This window comes from Embiotoca jacksoni, unplaced genomic scaffold (genome assembly GCF_022577435.1).
Source record: "Embiotoca jacksoni isolate LCO1_2020_lvr unplaced genomic scaffold, fEmbJac1.0.p SCAF_1, whole genome shotgun sequence".
Taxonomy (NCBI): Eukaryota; Metazoa; Chordata; class Actinopteri; family Embiotocidae; genus Embiotoca; species Embiotoca jacksoni.
Window position 1 is genome coordinate 23150248 of NW_027185229.1, and position 17900 is coordinate 23168147.

General features: G+C 41.6%; 1 protein-coding gene across 2 annotated transcripts in view; it reads left to right on the plus strand.

The window, feature by feature from the left end:
- The first annotated feature begins 294 nt into the window (after positions 1 to 294).
- The window catches only part of tafa3a (TAFA chemokine like family member 3a), an 89398-nt gene continuing 71792 nt past the window's right edge, over positions 295 to 17900 (plus strand). The window contains exons 1-2 of one of the 2 annotated variants that reach the window (XM_069148342.1): positions 295 to 782; positions 1472 to 1597. The gene's annotated coding sequence lies outside the window, so the exon portion shown is untranslated. The remainder of the gene's footprint in view (positions 783 to 1471; positions 1598 to 17900) is intronic. The other variant, XM_069148333.1, reaches the window with a different exon arrangement.

Sequence of the window (17900 nt, forward strand, 5' to 3'; positions counted from 1 at the left end):
AACATCATATTAAATCGGATCTATCAACTTAAAAGGGCACAAATATTCCTGGAAATTACTCTGACGAAATTTAAGACATTTATGCTCTGAAACACTTTCTTTTTTTCTTCTTCTTTTGTAGTTTGTTCGCTGTTGCATTCAAGAGGGCACTCATCCGGTTTACCATCTTCTGAAGCTGGTTGAACTCTTTCCTGTCACCTCCACCACACACCACCACTGGATGGCGCTCAAACACCGGCGCAGCACCACCGGGCTCCCCCCCCCCCCACACACACACACACTGCGATGAATCCGGCTGCTCGCTCATCCGTCGGACACCTCAAAATCCATTTCTCTAACTGCACGAAGACGCTGCCAAAACCCGACTGCAAGCAGTATGTGGAAGAAAAGAGGATTGTGAAAGAAAGAAAAAAACAACCCCACCGTGCTTGAATGCAGAAACTATGAGTGACAGTCCGGCGTGGTGTCCAGCTGCCGAGGCGCTCTGGCGGATGGGAAGTTGTGAGTCAGAGCCGGAGGACCAGCAACTTTTATAGACTTTCAAGTCAACCGCCTGCAAGTAGCCAGCAGCTTCAATTTAGACTTCTTTGACTCGGGGATTGTGCGTCAGGAGAGCTTTGACATTAGAGCAGTGTGTTGCAGGTTATGTGTTGTCGGGGGCGTCTTGAAGCGACGAGGAAATGGCATTTCCCTGAAGAAGAGCTCTCTGGTTTTTGTGGTTGACAATGGAGAAATGAAATGAAAGGGACGTTTCCCGGGATTAACTGACAGAACAACGACAGGTACGTTCACATCGTACTTTGATTCATTTGTTCCATCAACTCGAGGCTTTTTTTTTTTTTTTTTTTAACAGACTACAAAATGACTTGTGGTTGTGAATTTTTAAAAACCTCGCAGCTCACGTGCGACTGCGAAATAGCCAAGTAGCAAACAGTCAAATCTATGATTAAGTTGGCGTATCAATTAAACTATTGATTGTTTCCACTGTGAGATATATATATATATATATAGTTATAGGCTACTGGAAACTAATAACTTAAGGTGGGGTACAGGTGTAGCCGCGGGCAGGTTCAAATTCATATTGTTTAAAGATTGAGAGCAAATCAGATCTGTGCAGCAACATGAAACCATCAGTGACTGCTTAAAATCGACAAAAAGTTTCCCCTCTGAGATATCTGCCTACTCCGATGGACCAAGGAACCAAATTAACTCCTTATTATGTGCAAATACATGCAGGAAACTTCCTTTTTTTTTTTAGTTTTAAAACACAAAGTGATCATCCCAAATGAGGGATTGCATTCAGACAAATGATCATCTGATTATGGTTTTAGAAATGAAGAGTTAAACCTCTGATCTTCTTTTACTGACAATAGTCTGTCTCTCTATCTGTCTATCTCTCTACAAAAAACAAACTAAATACAGTATAATATTCCTTTATCTCTCCGTTTCCATCACTTGTACCTTGGCTCAGGTAACCCCAGACATAAACATGGCTCCCCACCGTGAAGCACTATAACCAAATTAAACCTGGAGCTCACATCCTGGCCCGCTGTGCTTCCCCTCAACTCCAACGCAAGAGACAGAAGCAGCTCCAGCTGTAAGCAGCTTGTTTGTGTCTTAAGAAAAAGTCCAGTGCTGTTATTTTGTTGTATTATTTTGTGAATACGCGAGATGTCTCTTGTGTTTGCTGTCAGCTGCTCTGCACACAGACTGTAGACATTTATGATTATGCTTACACACCACTGTGAATATTTCTCTTTCTGCGACCCCCCCGTCTTTCCCCTTTCTCCCCCCTCCCACTTTGTCTCTTTCTCTCTTCTTCTTTATTTTTTTTTTTCCATCCCGGTCTATCTCCTTGTTCTTTTATCTGCCCTTCATCCCTTTGACAAGTGTTGTGCGGTCAGCTGTTTTTTTTTCTGTTTTTTTTCTTCCCCCTCAATTAGTGCTATCATCGCATTTCATCCTGCGGAATACGGGCATGGTAATAACCTTACACTCCTATTGCAGGGTGATACAATTCTGCTGTGATTAATTGAAGTTCCCTCAGAGAGTCAGAGGAGACGTAGATCTTCCCTTTCACACTCACTGTCAAGGCAGCCCATTATATTGTTTTATAGATCGCCGTCAGTAGCCCTTGAAGCTGCCTGCGGCACACTGTTGTTCTGGAGGGTTTTTATTGTGCAGGGTTATTGGTTGGTATTGCTGACAGGCAGAGCAAAGGCCACCCTGGGATTACTGGAGATGGGATTCCTGTGACAGTTCCACTGTATTTGGCAGTAACACTGGAAACTCAAAAAAGATTTGCTCGCTCTGCAGTGGCTGTTGTGAGAAATGGGAATTTGTTACGCAGCTGTAAAATAAAGTTGTGCCACCAAACCTTTGCCACACTGCGCTTTGGCACACATGTTTGTCCAACAAGTGGCGAAACAGATGTGGTGGCTCGTGCTGTGTGGAGGTGAGAAAAAAAAATACTGCATCTCTGCAAAATAAACATCTTGCAGAGGGAAGACAGATTAGTTTACAATTTCGTCTTTTTTTTTTTTTTTTTTTTTTTTGTAAAGCCACCATCACAGACATTGCAACAAACAGCAGTGCCTGAAGAAGGCAGAGCGCAGACTGAGGCTTGGAGAGTACTTGATATGCATAAGCCACCAGGTGATTTCCAGAGGAAGAGAACACCATGGATAAGAGGCTTGTCTCTAGTTTTAAGGAGCCACCCCAGGCAGTATTTGTGTTCTCCGCCAGCTTCCTGCTCCCTCTGTCAGATCAATAGGGCATACAATAAGAGGCCGGATTGTGTTTGTATGAGACACAACAACATGCACTGTAGTTTTTGCACTTTATACATCCATGTATGGTGCTGTGTAGCGGTACGTCTAAGATTGCCTCTTCATGTTGCAGTGCTTTCAGATGTCTCCCTGTGAGGCTGACTTTTTTTTTTTTTTTGCATTTCCTGTGGTGTGAGCATGCCTGATTATGCAGGATACATGTACAGTACATATGACAGCCCAGCGTGTTGTCACAGACTACATGGCACAGCAGCACCAGGAGTTAACCATAAAATCCCGGGTATTGCATCATTTCAGAAACTCTGTATTCACCACCAGCCCTGCAGATTTGGTTTAGTGGAACAATAAGAAGTCAGCCATCTAGCTACATGATTACACACGATTTCAGCACCTTAAGATTCGCTGCTCGCTGGTGTTTCATAGGCTAATGTGTTTAGAAAGCACAGTTTGTTCCACCTCTCGAAGCGTCGGCTTGAGCTGCTGGGGTGAATCCGTCGGGCGCTTAAAGGGAAAATTCAAAGCCCCACCGTAGCAAACGAAATGCAGCATTGTGACGCTCGTGTGCAGCTCCGTCATGTAAAGAGGAGGAGTAGGAGTACAAGTAGGAGGAGGACATGAGGAGAGCACATCCCATGTTTTATAGATGCCATTTAAAGGAGCATGCCCAAGGTGGGCTGGTTGAAATGAACTCTAACCGCAGACTAAACACGAAGACAATAAACAAGCAAATTGGTTTTGTGGGAGCCAGCAGTGTCCCACTCACTCGCCCCGGCTGATCCTCGCCGATGCGGCAAGCTGTTTTTTTCCTGAGAGATTAGGCTCTGAAGCCCAACTCCATCTCTTATTTATTCATGCTGATTTGCTGTGTGCATGTTTGGCTGTGTGTGTGTGAGAGAGAGAGAGGGAGAGAGAGCGAGCGAGAGAGAGAGAGAGAGAGAGAGAGAGAGAGAGAGTTGGGGTGCAGCAGTGTTTGTAGAAGTAGGTGTTTTCCTGAGAGGTTGTGTGAGTGATGTACGTGGGCACATCGTGCACGTGTGCGCAGGCTTCTGTATCTCCTGCTGCTCAATTAACTCCGTGCGTGTTCATTGTATTATATCAGCTGCCACCGTTGTCTGCCCAGTGTTCACAGACAACCATGTAAAGTTCATCCGACATTTCCGTTTACACCCAGAATAAACAGCTTGTACTTATCTTTAAGTATCTTTCCAATAGTGGCTTCACGTTCAAGTATTTTTTTTTTTTTTGGGGGACATTACGCCTGTTTCCACACTGCCAGTGATGTCACATTGTGCTGGAATACATCTTTTACATCACTGCAGCAGGTTAAACCTCTGGAGGTCAATAAAACAAGATAGCCAGGGGGCACGTTACACTTTAACTACAGTACAGCTCCCAAGATGCATTTCAGCATGAAACATCCAAACACAGAGTGATGATTGTTTGTGGAAGCTTAAAATAGCCGTTGAGAAAAGTAGTTGTACAGTTTTCTGCTAAACCTGTGGTGCAGATTTTGATATAAACAACAGAGTTTGTGGGGAATAATGTCTCTTTAAATTCCCTCCTTTGTTTGTTATATTTTACCTACTCGGATTGCTCTGAGTTTGGGCACCACTGATGTAAACAAACCTTTTAGTGTGTAGAGAAGTGTGACACTTCAAGATGATTTTTTTTTTTTTTTTTTTTTTTTTACATTTTGAAATAAATCCCACTTGATTCCCAGACTACTTGTTATTTAAGGACGACATATGCAAGGAAACCTGTATTTTCTAAGGCCAGATGTTCCTGTCCATCCTGAACTTATTCTCTATACAGCAAAGGAGTCACGAGACTCTGGCTGAGAATTTCTCCTGCTGGCTCTTAAAGTGTTGTGGACACTGAGGACAGTTAGGTTTGAGTGGAGAAGTGCTTCAGCAGAGAAATTCACTCTTCCATGGAGGTGGCTGTAAGCTCTGTTGGCCATCAGACTTTTCTACCAACCTTCCTCCGTCTCTCTCTCTCTCTCTCTCCTCCCTCAATCTCTGTCTGTGTTGCTTTTCCTTGTGGTAGTCTTTATTTGGCAGCTTTCACTCTCAATATTGTACCATTGTGCTGAATTCCCATCAACTTCTTCTCCAGCAGAGCACAGCAGCAAAGAAGTAAATTCTTCAAGCCCTTAACCGTGTGCCCAGTGAAAAGGTTGGGGAATTGCAGATTTTGAGAAGCCCCACTTCTAAGCCTTGGTTCCCAGGGGAGCAGGGTAGCAGGGGAGCTCTCTCTCTCTCTCTCTTTTTTTTTTTTTTTTTTTTGGCAGATTTTTTTCTTTCTCCATCTCTAGTGGTGCCTGAGGGTCCGTAGCAATAACTTTTTTTTTTTTCTCCTGACCCCCCCCCCCCCCCGCTTTTGCTGTCCAGCTCCACCTCGTGCCTGTAATCATTAGACTGTAATTTGGGCTAATGTAATACGGGTTTTAAAAATGGGCCTGTTATTTTCTACGCCTGTAATATCTTTGTTGGGAAAGAAAGAGAATTGCAGCCCTGATGTGATTATAATCAAACAAATCAGACTCAATAAGACTGGCAATTAATGTCAAAGGTCGCTGCTTGTGCCTCATGGAGGAGGGCTGGTTCTGTCTTTATTTTTTTCTTTAATTGAAAGATGGACGATTTCCTCCCGTGGTTTGTTTACATGATTCTGGCCCGTTTTTTTTTTTTCTGCCCTCCTGCCCCTCATCGTGTTAACAATCGGAGGTGGGGTGGATTCTCTGACCCGACATGGAGTGCCGGTTAGGTTTCTCATTACGAGAGCCCAACAATGGAAGAGCTGAGGACTCTTCAAAGCAGACTCCTGTTCTCAAAACGTCATTAAAAGCATTGTGCAGAAGCCAGCCTCTGAGCCTTGATCTGATGTACGAGATGAGAATGAGAGACAGAAATCTGGGTACTTGTGTTTTCTTTCCACCGTGACAGAATTAGCTCAGGGGTAGCTGTGGTTCATGCTCCTCTTTTATCCACTCAAACACGCCCCCTCTGGCAGTCAATAATGCGCAGTGTACGTGCACTATAAATACGTACAGAGTATTTCACTTTTATTTGTTCTTATGCAGTTTATTTTACCAGCTACATTTTAATATGACGAACAGATGAAGCGCGGCGGTGTGCGAGAGGAAACGGGGAACGTCTTGAGCTGGGTATGTCAGGTCGGAGGTCAGTCGGGCTCGTTAGTGCTTTTCTTGGTGGCCACTGGTCCATCGACGGGATCAGAAATAACTACCTTTGAAAACGGTTTTAAATGCCAAACGTTTCAAAATATTAGAATAATACAACAATTAATATTAGACATGAAACGTTCGACATAACTTATTTCACTTTATGTATTACAAGTTTTAAGATCACATGGATCCAAAATATGGGAAAGGACTCTCTTAATTTTAAAATTCATTTGTATCTAAACGTTTGGAAAAATTATTTTAGATATTTCAATTCAAGACTGTTTTTATTTTCACTGATAATTGCTGTGTAGTTCCCCCACTTGTGATAATAATGACAAACAGCTGGTATCTGACAGTTAAAGCTGAAGACATCAGGTATCACAACATCAACTGATGTTGACATGACTGAGGGCATCAGATGGGGAGGGGGGTTGTTGATACACGGAAAACAGAACAGAGCTTAACTGTGACAGAACCGCGGTGTAAAACATGGTAATCAAATTAACCCCGGTGTAAAGAAATTAGATTTATGAATAATTTGAGGTGTCATGAAGAGGTGTTTCTTGTCCTGTGCTCTGCCAAAAGATCACTTGTGGCAGTATGTTCTGGAGAATATGCTCACACTGTACAAGGAGAAAAATACAGGAAGCTTCCAGGCAGGCTTGTTGAATCAACCAGTGAGGTAGCTTTACACACATCTCCGCACGACTTGGTGAGATTGCGGAAGTGTGCAGGTTTTTATTATAGATTCCAGTTTAACCAACAAGATACAATATATTTCGATACAGCTTACGAAATCGCATCACAGATTCTGACCTCTCCATTGGCGACGACTGGGTTGAGGGAGGTTGCAGTGAATGTTTGTAATATTCCAAAGGGATCAATTTCATGGCATGCTCAGCCTCAAACCCTGTACGAGGCCGTGTGAACATCCAAGCATCGCTGCTCTTGTAGATTCTCTTATCGTTCTCAGTCGAACCTCTCGTGGCCACCGCTGTATGCGTACAGTTCAGTGAGGCTTTTCCTGTTACTGCGGCACAATATCTGATGCTGAGATTGATGTGCTTTTTCCACACCAGCATCAATTTTCAGATAGGAGGCGGAATTATAAGCCTTGGGATGAAAAACTATTTTGTTCTCTCATCTTCTCTGCTCTCTTTCGTCTTCCTCGCTCTCGCTCTTTCCTTCAAACACACACTAGGACGATCACAACAGCTCCCTCACTGCAGCGCGCGCGGTGACTAATTTCTCTTGGGCTTTAGACTTCGGCTTGAGAGAGGGTAAGAAGGAGAAAATGAAAGAGAGAAGAGAGGCAGTGGTGCGCTGGCAGCTTGGAGAAAGCCGCCCACATCGAAGCGCCTGATACCACCGCTCATGTCGCCTTTTGGCCGCCTGTCGGTCTGTTTTGTCTCATAAACCTGCGCGAGCCCTGAGCACCCTGCGTGCGTGTTGCCTCTGTGGGGCTGTGTCAATTTGATCACTGTTTACTCCCCAGTTTCAGGTACTGGAGATAAATCACAAGCACTGTGCATGGATATCCCATCTGTGGAGAGAAATTGAAATCTAAGTGTGCCATTTTTGCATCCAATTTGAGTTGTCTTGGCTGGATTCGGTGGAGTGGAACGGCTGCCAATGAGTGAGGCTTTGTTGACTCTCTGCGTCCTGCTGAGAAATGGCTGGTACAAATATCAGCTGCTGTAGTGTCTCACAGTGTGCCTTTGTACAATTTCATAAACACTGAACTCGAACAGGCTATTTGGCACAAAAATAACAGATTTATGTTGCGCACATGCATTAGTTACATAAGAAAACAACAGAGTGTTTTAGACTTAAAAGTCATTTTGGAATTCGTCTGTGGATTCATCATCAGATAAAATAATCAGCATTTGCGATGAAAGCTCAAGTCAAATAAATCTTCTTTTACTGAAATCTGTTTAAGAAGATAAAAGATAGCGGTTACAAATGAGTTGCAACCACAATTTCAAAGGCCAGAGTGCTTTTGCAGATCTGGATTGGGTGACGGAGATTGTTGAAAGTCTTGGCAGCAGCTCAGCAGGAACATTAAACTTAAAGACTTTCCTCAGATTTAGGAATATCAGTGAAATCTGGAGCTGCAGCGATAAGTTGATTATTTGATTAGTTCTACATCAGAATCCATTTATTCAAGACTAACATGCTATTAATGGAAGCATTAGTACATTATTTATTGAATATCATTAAAAACTTGAATGAGTGGTTGTATGATGGTACTGGCAATGTGGTGATGTACGTCAGAAAAAAAAAAAAAAAAAAGATGGCAGTCATCTCACTTGTTGGGACTACACCCAATGTACTGCTAAGACATTGAGCGGTGACTTCCTGTGATTGTCTGATTATCTGATACCCACTCCATGACACATGTATGCAAGTGTTTCCCATACCATTGTCTTGGCAGGGTGGGCCGCCCCGCCAATGGGACCTCCCGCCGCCCCTGAAAGAAAATAAATAGGACCATACTCGCAGAACTGCAGTTACGCACAGTACCTACTATTTATTTCATTAGTTCCTGTGCACCCGTTTCATTTCAGCTCAGTGTGAGAGTCGCTCATGCATTTTTCTGTCAGTAGAAGTCACTAATGTGTCTGTTTCTTCTGCTCTGTAGCGTGTCTGCGTATCATGAGGGGCGGGGCTGTGCCTCGGCTCACAGGCAACGCAGCAGTGCAGAGGGTGGACACGGGGGACCGTTACTTAAGTTGATGACAACTGCACTCATTACGTGACTATAAAAAAAAAAGCACAACACAAGTCTAAAGCTATAAATGGACAAAGCTCGATCTCAAACTGCTGAAAACCAGACCAGCATATTTTTTTTTTAAACACACCCTACCTGTACCTACTTAAAGTAGCAAGGATGCAAACGTTAGTGGCTCTGCTGCTGATCAAGCTAGCTGTCCAACACAGAGCTGCTGCAGGCCGTCGTAATCGTCAGGACCTCGATGTGTGTGCATGTGTGAAGATGACCCATCCGCCCCCCCATCCGCCCCCCCCCATCCCCCTACGCTGTCTGCCTTGGGGAAACACTCTGTGTATGCATTTTGTCAAAAATAATTTCCACAGCTTGAAATCTGAAGTCCCTGCTTGGGTGAAAAAAACAAAGCAGCGCTCTCGTATAATCCATCTGTCAAAGCTTAAATAGGACTTTGTTTGAACTTACTTAACACCACTAATGACATGACGTACAAGTCTTCCTTTTGACACAGACGACCTCTATGTTTCATGATTAGTGACACAATAGAGATATGTTGGCTGCAATTCCCTTTCTCCTTCTTGTACATCTCTTAACACCGCTTCCCCTGGCCCTAATGCATTTAAACATTTAAAATGGGGACCTTAATTATTCATGTCCCCCAGCCGTCTGTGGCCCTGGCCTGGCCTCCTGTGGCACCGTGGTGCAGAGTGTGTCTGGATGGACACATTCCCAGGCTGCTCATTAATTGATGCCTCAGTTGACACCGGAGGTCTAATGCAGTCTCGCTCTCGCTCTCCCTGCCGATCCAGCCTCTCTCTCGCTCTCTCTCTCTCTCACACTGAGGGCGTGAGGGGTTTTCACAGAGAGTGTGATGTCATGAAGTCGTGCTAAAAAGGTTCAAAGGGCGCCTTCACCCCAACGGACTGCTAAAAGGAAAGACTATGTTTGACAAGACTTTCGATCTGAAGGAAAACTCGGTTCATGGCCGGACCGCAGGAGTCAAGACTGGTGTAAGTGGACAACCTACATTTCTTTTTTTTCTTCCCTCCGTCTCTTAACTTCTGTCCTGGTTTTGTTTCTGTGGAGCCGGCACGGTATTCTTCCTCAAGCTCAGTGTGTGGGTAGCTGACACCTCCTCTGCTGTTGCCTAATTTAAAAAGCAGTCTGTACGAGAAGGGAGGGTTCGGGAGGGTCATTTTACTGAACATTTACTACAGAGAACATAAAACATGAAGAGTAAAAGATGATGAAAAGTTAAGTAATTAAGGACTGAAAAAAACGTACATGAAGAACTTTGTGTTGCTTCTACTCATGAAGGAAAGCATAAGATGGGCAGAACTGGCTTGCGGCAAAGAAAGAGTTAATGGTCTCTAGTCCTGATCATTTCTGAATATCAGTTGCTGAAAGTTCATCAAGAAATTTGTTTTTGTTATTCCATCAATTGTGTATTGGCATCTTTTTTCAGTCAACGACATTGTAGCAACCCAATGTCAACTTTGATGGTTATTGATAGAGTATGTTAAAGGGTAAATCATTGTTTTGATTTCAATACTTAAATCCAACACAGTTCATGTACTGTTTCTGCTACTGCCATGATATAACATTTATTCTAATCTGTGTTTAGCTTTTTGTCTGAAGGTCCCATATTTTTTCAGGTCCTGGCTCATCCAAGTACACTGGCTGCATGCCAGTCACCTGCTCTCTTACCCCTCATATCCTAGCCATAAAATACCAACAAAAATAATCTTTTAAAAGATAAATAATGTTTGTGCTTCTCATAGCAATCATAAAAAAAGTTGTTGTCAAAACACGTGCAATGGTTAACTGAGTTAAACACTGACACTTATTTCTGTCAGGCACTAAGCACATATTTTGTTTCAAATTTCTAAGTCATACAATGTCCCACAAACATGGTTCAGATATTGCCAGATAAGCTCCTTTACACAATTATGAAAAGATATCTCTACTTCCAGTATTTTATGGTGTGATAAATGAAAAAATATTTAAAAAAAAAAAGACTTATAAAATCTGTAAGCATTATCAACTCAAATAATGAAAGATTTGGATAGCCTAGACTGTTGTGAGAAAAACAAGATATAGCATGAATAGTTAGCTCCTATAATGACCAAGATATCAGTTTCAAAGTGAAGGTAGTGAAATTACCATGAAAATAGCTTAGAGTTCACAGGGTTAATGTAGTTTTACATGGCCTTTATAAGCTTCTCCGTAGCGCTCTAAAAACAACAGGTTGTTTTGTCTCTGTGTCTTTAAGGTGTGTTGATGTCAATGATCCTCTCTTCTGAGTGGCGCATGCTTCCCCAGCCAACCACAGGTTTTTTTTCACTCTCGTATCTCGTATCTCTATCTGTGATAGAACGGCCACGCAGCGTTTTCTTCAGTGGATGGTGGGCCGTGCTGAGAGCGGACATATGACATGAGCATTAGTTTGTGACATCACAAATCTAAGCAAGTCCAAATGACTTGTTTACAGGGACAATTGCTGAGTACCAGCTGTCTGCATTTCTCGGCGGACTGAGCGTTGTGACACTTCCACAGTATTTATATTTCACTTCAAAAAAAACTGTGTGTGGGGGGGGGCAGCTGTAGAGAAACTGTTGTGCGTTCAATGAAAATATCCAGTTTCACTTCACAGAGTTTATATTTAATTTGTAGACATACTGAGCTGACTTCATTTAGTTATTGATAACCTAAAACAAGGAAATGCCCCTTAGTGATCAGAGGGTTACACAACCACACGACGAATACTGCATATACATAACAAAAAAGAAAAAGACAGTGAATTTATACATAACCTACGAATTCATATTTGTAAAGGCTAATAATGCATGTATTGCTTTATTTCCACTCTGTTCTAGCACTTCCTGTTGTACTATTAAGACCGAATCAATGCAGAAGTTAAAAAAAGAAAACCCAGAACTGGATAGTTTTATACATTTAACGGTCTGGACCTGGTATGATATCAGTCCTTTTATAGTTTAACTTGAATAGATTAGGCATGAAAAGTTAAAATAATATATAAGCTTGAAGCACAGCAAAGCACAGATCTGAGAAAAGTCAAAAAAATTGTCAGAAAATGGTTTTGCTTTTTGCGTTTGCTTGTTAATCATCTCACGACCCCCCCCCCCCCCCCTCCCCGTCCACCCTGGCTCTTTCTGACCCTCAGGTTGGACATCATTTGTATATTTTTATACAATTAAAACATTTTTGTTTAATTATCAGTATTCATTTCATATAGTTTTAACTCCTACAGTATGTGCTTACTATGCAGCTTCAAATTTCCCAACTGGATTTTCTTCAAGGCATTTCTGTTTTGATTGCTCACACTTGACCTTGATAATAAACTGTAGGAAATTTGAAAAAGAAAAAGAAAACGAAGAAGCTTGACTCATAAGTGCTTCTTTTTTCTTAAAATACAAAGCCTGCAACACACAGGCCTGTCATGGATGCCTGAGTGCCAGCCTGACCACTGTATTAGAACTGTGCAAGAAATCAATTCGGGAAATATAGAGGCAATTATTTTGTCTCCCACATTCGCTGACAAAGTAGCAGCTAAGCGAGCCAAGAATAAAGATACAGAATTAAAGAGAAGAAAATAAATACGTCTGCTGTGGGGGCTTGGAGACTGTATAAAGAACATTTGTGTGATTTAAAATCCTGTATACCTCTGCAAACAGCTGTAATTAATGACGACTGAATGTTATTGATTTGCTGAAACCTGTACAGATATCTTACCGTGTGTGTGGTCGGAACAGAGTGTCAGAAAAGCATAAAATTTGAGGTCAAGTGAGAGTGTTAACTGTTCACTGTGGGTTTTTCTTTGTCTATCATTGTGTTGCTTATAGAGCCAGTGCTCAGTAACTGTTCTTTTGAGTGTATGAATCATGCACAGCCTCTGCGTTCATGCCCATCATGCCCATTCAGTGTTAGACAAGGCCACGCTGTAGAAAATAGATCTGGTTCTCTTTGTTATCCTCTTTTGGGAAAAGCCTATGTTTGTAGCGTACAGTTTAAGCTACTTATAGTTTCTGATGGGTGGAATTCATGGCAGGAAGACAGCAGCACAATAAACTTGGATGTTTACAGCTGGCGATTGGAAAGTTACTTGAGTTCAACTTGCATCGCCAAATCATCCCAATGTTGCAAGCTTCAGCCATCTGCTGCTACGATTAAATTAGATCTGATCAATACTTTGAATTTTAATTTATGAGTTCGCTGCCATAAAATCGTCATCATCGGTATCTTTTATTGTTCAAAATGAAATCCCCGATTGATTCCAACTTTCATTTCTGTCATTAACTTGTGTGAGTTCTAGCATTTAATCGGATCCCACAACTTCATTAAGCTCACAGGTCTCTCATGCGGAGCTTTCCAGCCTCTTATTTTCTTGTCAAATGAGGTGTGCAAAGATCAGCTGTAAGCCATCAGCAACAGAGGCCAAATGGAAGGGCAATATACCCCTCCTTATGCAAAGATGCACAGCTGCCATCTATGTGTTAGCATTTGGGAACAACTCAAACCTCATAATCCTCTGGATGATTAAAAAGAGCACTTTTCCCTTTGTATGGCCAATTATCTGCAAATGAGGTCTATAAGAAGAGAGCGAGAGTCAGAGAGACTGAGCGAGAGAAAACGGGAGCTGATATCTTGACAGCGAGCAGTTTGTGGAGGCTCCACAGAATTAATGGTGTGAGACTTGACAGGCAGTGATTTGGTATTAAGATATGGTATATCTTGGCCTGAAGGCCCTTTGGACACCGCTGGGACTAAAGAGTTTGACATGGACGGAGACATTTGCATTACACTGAGACTTGTGAAGGCATTTCCCGCTCACAGCTCCAGAGTGAAGCCAATAGAAGAGGCGGCTGCGGGCCGAGCATGTTCTTTCCAAAGAGCACATTCACTGACACAACTGTAGGAATTTGACAGGACATCATCCTGACCGCTGTGGGGAGGAGAATAAATGTTCGCTGAAAAGAGAATGAAACAGGTCTAGCTCACTGCTAATGACCTGTGATATGTTATAGAAGCTGTCTGTTCCATCTGTTAAGAAAAAGAAAGGAAAAACTGCAGGGATGGTGGTCTGTACTGTACGTCTCTTGTTCTTCCTTCTGTAGAGACATTCTGGTGTATACGCAACACAGCATAACAAAAAGCCACCTGTTCTTCAGGCGTGCCACGGATAAATAACGGTTCAATTTCCTGTTGGCACTACCGACCCGTATACATCAGCACTCAGGCAACATGGGTTTAAATCTGTAATTCTAACCATCAGCTCTATTGATGTTAACATATGGATATTAAGAGCAATTGTTAAGATAACTTTACGCCGTGTTTGTTGTTAACATCCATGACAGTTTAAAGACCAAATGTTTTCATTCTGCTTTGACCTCTCATACCTCGTTTGTACTCACAGATTTCCCGTGCGTGATTATTAGTGACATTACAGGTGTGCTCACTTTCACTTTAACCTCCAAATAAAACCTGGCTGAACGGCTGGCAGGTTTACTGCCTGTGTGATCATATTACTGCTCACGTTTCTCGACCCCTTAGTCTCATTTTTATAGTGTTGTTGTTTATTTTGAGATCAGCTTTGTACTTTGGTAAGTACAGTGTTGTCGTAACCAATAAAACTGTTGGGCAAAGCTACAAAAACAAAACCCAAGTTGGAATTAATTTGACTTTTACCAGAATACCACCAAGAGCACTATTGGGTACACTGACATTACTATATGCATTTGATATGCCTGCATTCCCCCCTGTAGCTTTTGAAAAGCACTTAGACAGTCAGACTGAACTACTTTCTCCTTTCACATTCATTCAGCCTGACATTGCATCCCGAAGGTCGTTTTACATTAAGACCAAGTCTGTAATAGTAGTTGATCCGAGCGGTTAAAGGAGCATTTTAGTGGCATCTAGTGGTGAGGTTGCAGATTGCAACTAAATGAACTCTCCCGCCCCAAGCGTCCCTTTCCAAGCATGTAGAAAAATCTACGGTGTCCTGGAAACGTCTCGAGAGCCAGTGTTTTCTTTTGTCCCTTCTGGGCTACCGTAGAAACATGGTGGCGTAACATGGTGGATCCATGGAGAATTTTGATCGGTACGCAAAAAAACAGCGACTTCACTTTTTCCACAGTAGAATCTGATCTACAAATCATGTACATAAAGCTCTTATACAGAGTGGGAAAAGAAAAATGTTCAGTCACTTTTTGCGCATTGTTTGTTATTATTTTAAGCATCAGTAGCGGAAGCCGTTTGCTTTTCTTCACTAATTGTCTTCAGATGCTCTGTGTGGTTCGAGGTTATGTTTATATGCCCTTTCATCTTTCAGTCTTTCTTGCCAAGAATTTCAGAGTTTGATCTATTTTACCCAAGAATACTGCTGCATTGATTATGTGTATCTTTTTATGTGAATGCACATATCGTTGTGTGTTTATTATATGTACACATAATTGTGTGTGTGTGTGTGTGTGTGTGTGTGTGTGTGTGGGAAGCACATGGGTCTGCTTATGCGAGTGCCCTGATAGTTGAGCCCACTGAAGGGGTGGAGCAGACACTGAGCTCAGACACACCTATTCATCACTCTGAAGCAGGGAGTTCATTAAAATAGCCCACGCAGCCTCCTCTGTGGCTCCTGAACCAAATCCAACCTTTCTTGCTAAACAAACAGGGTCAAAATGTGATCTCACCACACATCGATTCAGTTCAGCAACAACAAATGCCTAAAGAAAAAGAATAAACAGAAAAGTTTCTTAATGCAGATAAGATAAGATACAACATGTCACACTTTTTTTTGCTCAGAAACTTCCTCATTTAAATTAGATTCATCTTTATTTTATACAGACTTTATACATGCAAATGCCATGTATTGGTGTTACTAGAAGTTTTCAAATTTTTTTGTTTTAATATGCATGAGGCAATGTTTAACTAAACTGCACACATTTTCAGAACAGATATCTGAACATTGGATAAAGCCAGTCTTAAAAGTGTTGTTTTCTTTTGAGATAAGAACATTTTTTGCAACGTTTTTACAAATAAAGTGTTATATAAATCAGGAAATGATTGATATATGAACAAACTCTGATGTAAAAACCTTCATAATGTAGACGGAAATAAAATTGAGGAGTTTGGTGTGTCCAAGTGCGACATATCTTTTTATGTTCTTTTAGGTTGTGACACTGATATTGAACATTTTGTGGAGTACATTGATACATTATCGTGTCTTTTTGCAAAAGAAATTAAGATCCCAGTAGTTAGTAATCCATCTTGTTCTGCATGGTGCTGATTTTAAGAACTGTTCCAAGATATTTTACCGAGATATTTAAGCTAAAAGAGAACCACATTAGTGCAAGTACTTTGAAATATTAGGTTTTAACACCTTTATCTCGTATCAGACTTTTACATTTAAGGAGCTTAGTCTTATTGGATTCTCCACTTTGCACCAATCTTCAACAATACGGAGATAAAGAAGTATCAGCCAGAGAGAAACAATTTCTCTACTGACTTTTACTGACAATTTATGTGCCTAATTAACTAAATAAAAAAAAACAGAGGGACAGAAAATGCCAGCCTTGGTGGCTTGATGACCTTTTTACTTGTAATTAACTTATGATGAATCATAAATCTTCATCAGTTATTGAAAGTTGTCTCGGGGAAAAAAAAAAAGATTTAAAAAAAACAAACAGATTAGAGCTTCCGAATGTTGTTGCCATTAATGATGAAGCAGAATTGATCAAAGACCTCTACTATTACAGCAAAACAAAAACAAAATGTCCATTAAAAACAAGTTAAACGTCTCGAATAAGGACAGAAAGACAAAGCAGAAGGACGGGGAGCCGGTACACTGTAAAAGTCACAAAATAACCTCTGAAAATGATCACATTGAAGGCTGATAATAATCTTTACAGTGTCTTCCTCATGTAAACATGTGGTACAGCACAGTTCTGTATCTTGTAAACACTTTGTCGCTGCAGTCCGCCCATTCCTCAGTTGCGCTCTCTTTTAAATTCTGGCATCGTTTTGAGTATTAAAATGGTAACTTTAGAGGTAGAAGTTGCCAACATCCCTACAAAATGTATTTCATGTTGATGGAGACTTCTAACAATAACGGCAACAGCGGCGCGGCAGCTCCAGTTACAAATCGGAAAACTGAGCTAGAAATCACCCCGGAAAACATGTAGCTTTACAAACCCTGCACAGATGTTTAAATGTAGCTTAAAGCAGCAGTTGGATCAACACCACTCGTGTGTTTGAACGGTCAATATGAAGCCGGCAGCTAGTTAGCTTAACTCAGCATAAAGAAAGGAAACGGGGAAACGGCGAGCTTAACTCTGTCCAAAGATGACGAAATCGGCCTCCCAGCATCTCTGAAGCTCAAAACCCCCAACTAAAACTGCAGCTTATTGTATTACACTTTGTCTTATGTGCATAAACTCATGTGCTCACATGGTTCCCATGTGGAAAACATGGGAAACAGAGCATGAGTTTTTTTCTGTAAGGGCAGCTTAGCCTAATTTTGGAAACATTGTTGGTTTTATTTCAGGATAGAACAAACGATTATATTATACTGAAGTATTCTTTTCAGTTACATCTGCATTGATATTCATATTTATTGTCATAAACAATCAAGGATATGCGGTTTACAGGACAGTACTTCACGAGGAGATGGTTGAACCTGTCAAAACGTACAAAACAAATATTTCAAAAAAATGACTAGATCTGCTTTTTCTACTATCTTTTCATTGACGTTCATTAAAATCTGTCACGTCCCACTTTTTAAAAAGCATGAAAACAAACAAACATTCAGGACAACCCCCTAACAACAGGAAATATGAATCCTTGTGTGAATCTTGTTGTTAGTCCAAAGCAGAATAAGCAAAGCGCATTCGTTTAGTGTCCACTCCAGTGCAGTCCAGTTCAGACGATGAGCCAACCGAACACAGACAGTGGGTCAGATTTCGCTGGACCTCATGTGCTCTGTGACCAATGGGCTTTTGGTTCTCAGTGAGTGCAGCCAGGGTGACCTCTGAAGTTCTCCTCGGCCGTTTCTAAAACACATGACAGCTGCGTATGCATCATTTGGCTCCATGTGGAGCAAAAATGAGGTTATATATTTTTTTTATTTTTCCAAATGGTTGTCAGGATTCAGCATGAATACGTCCCCTGTGTGCATGCACTC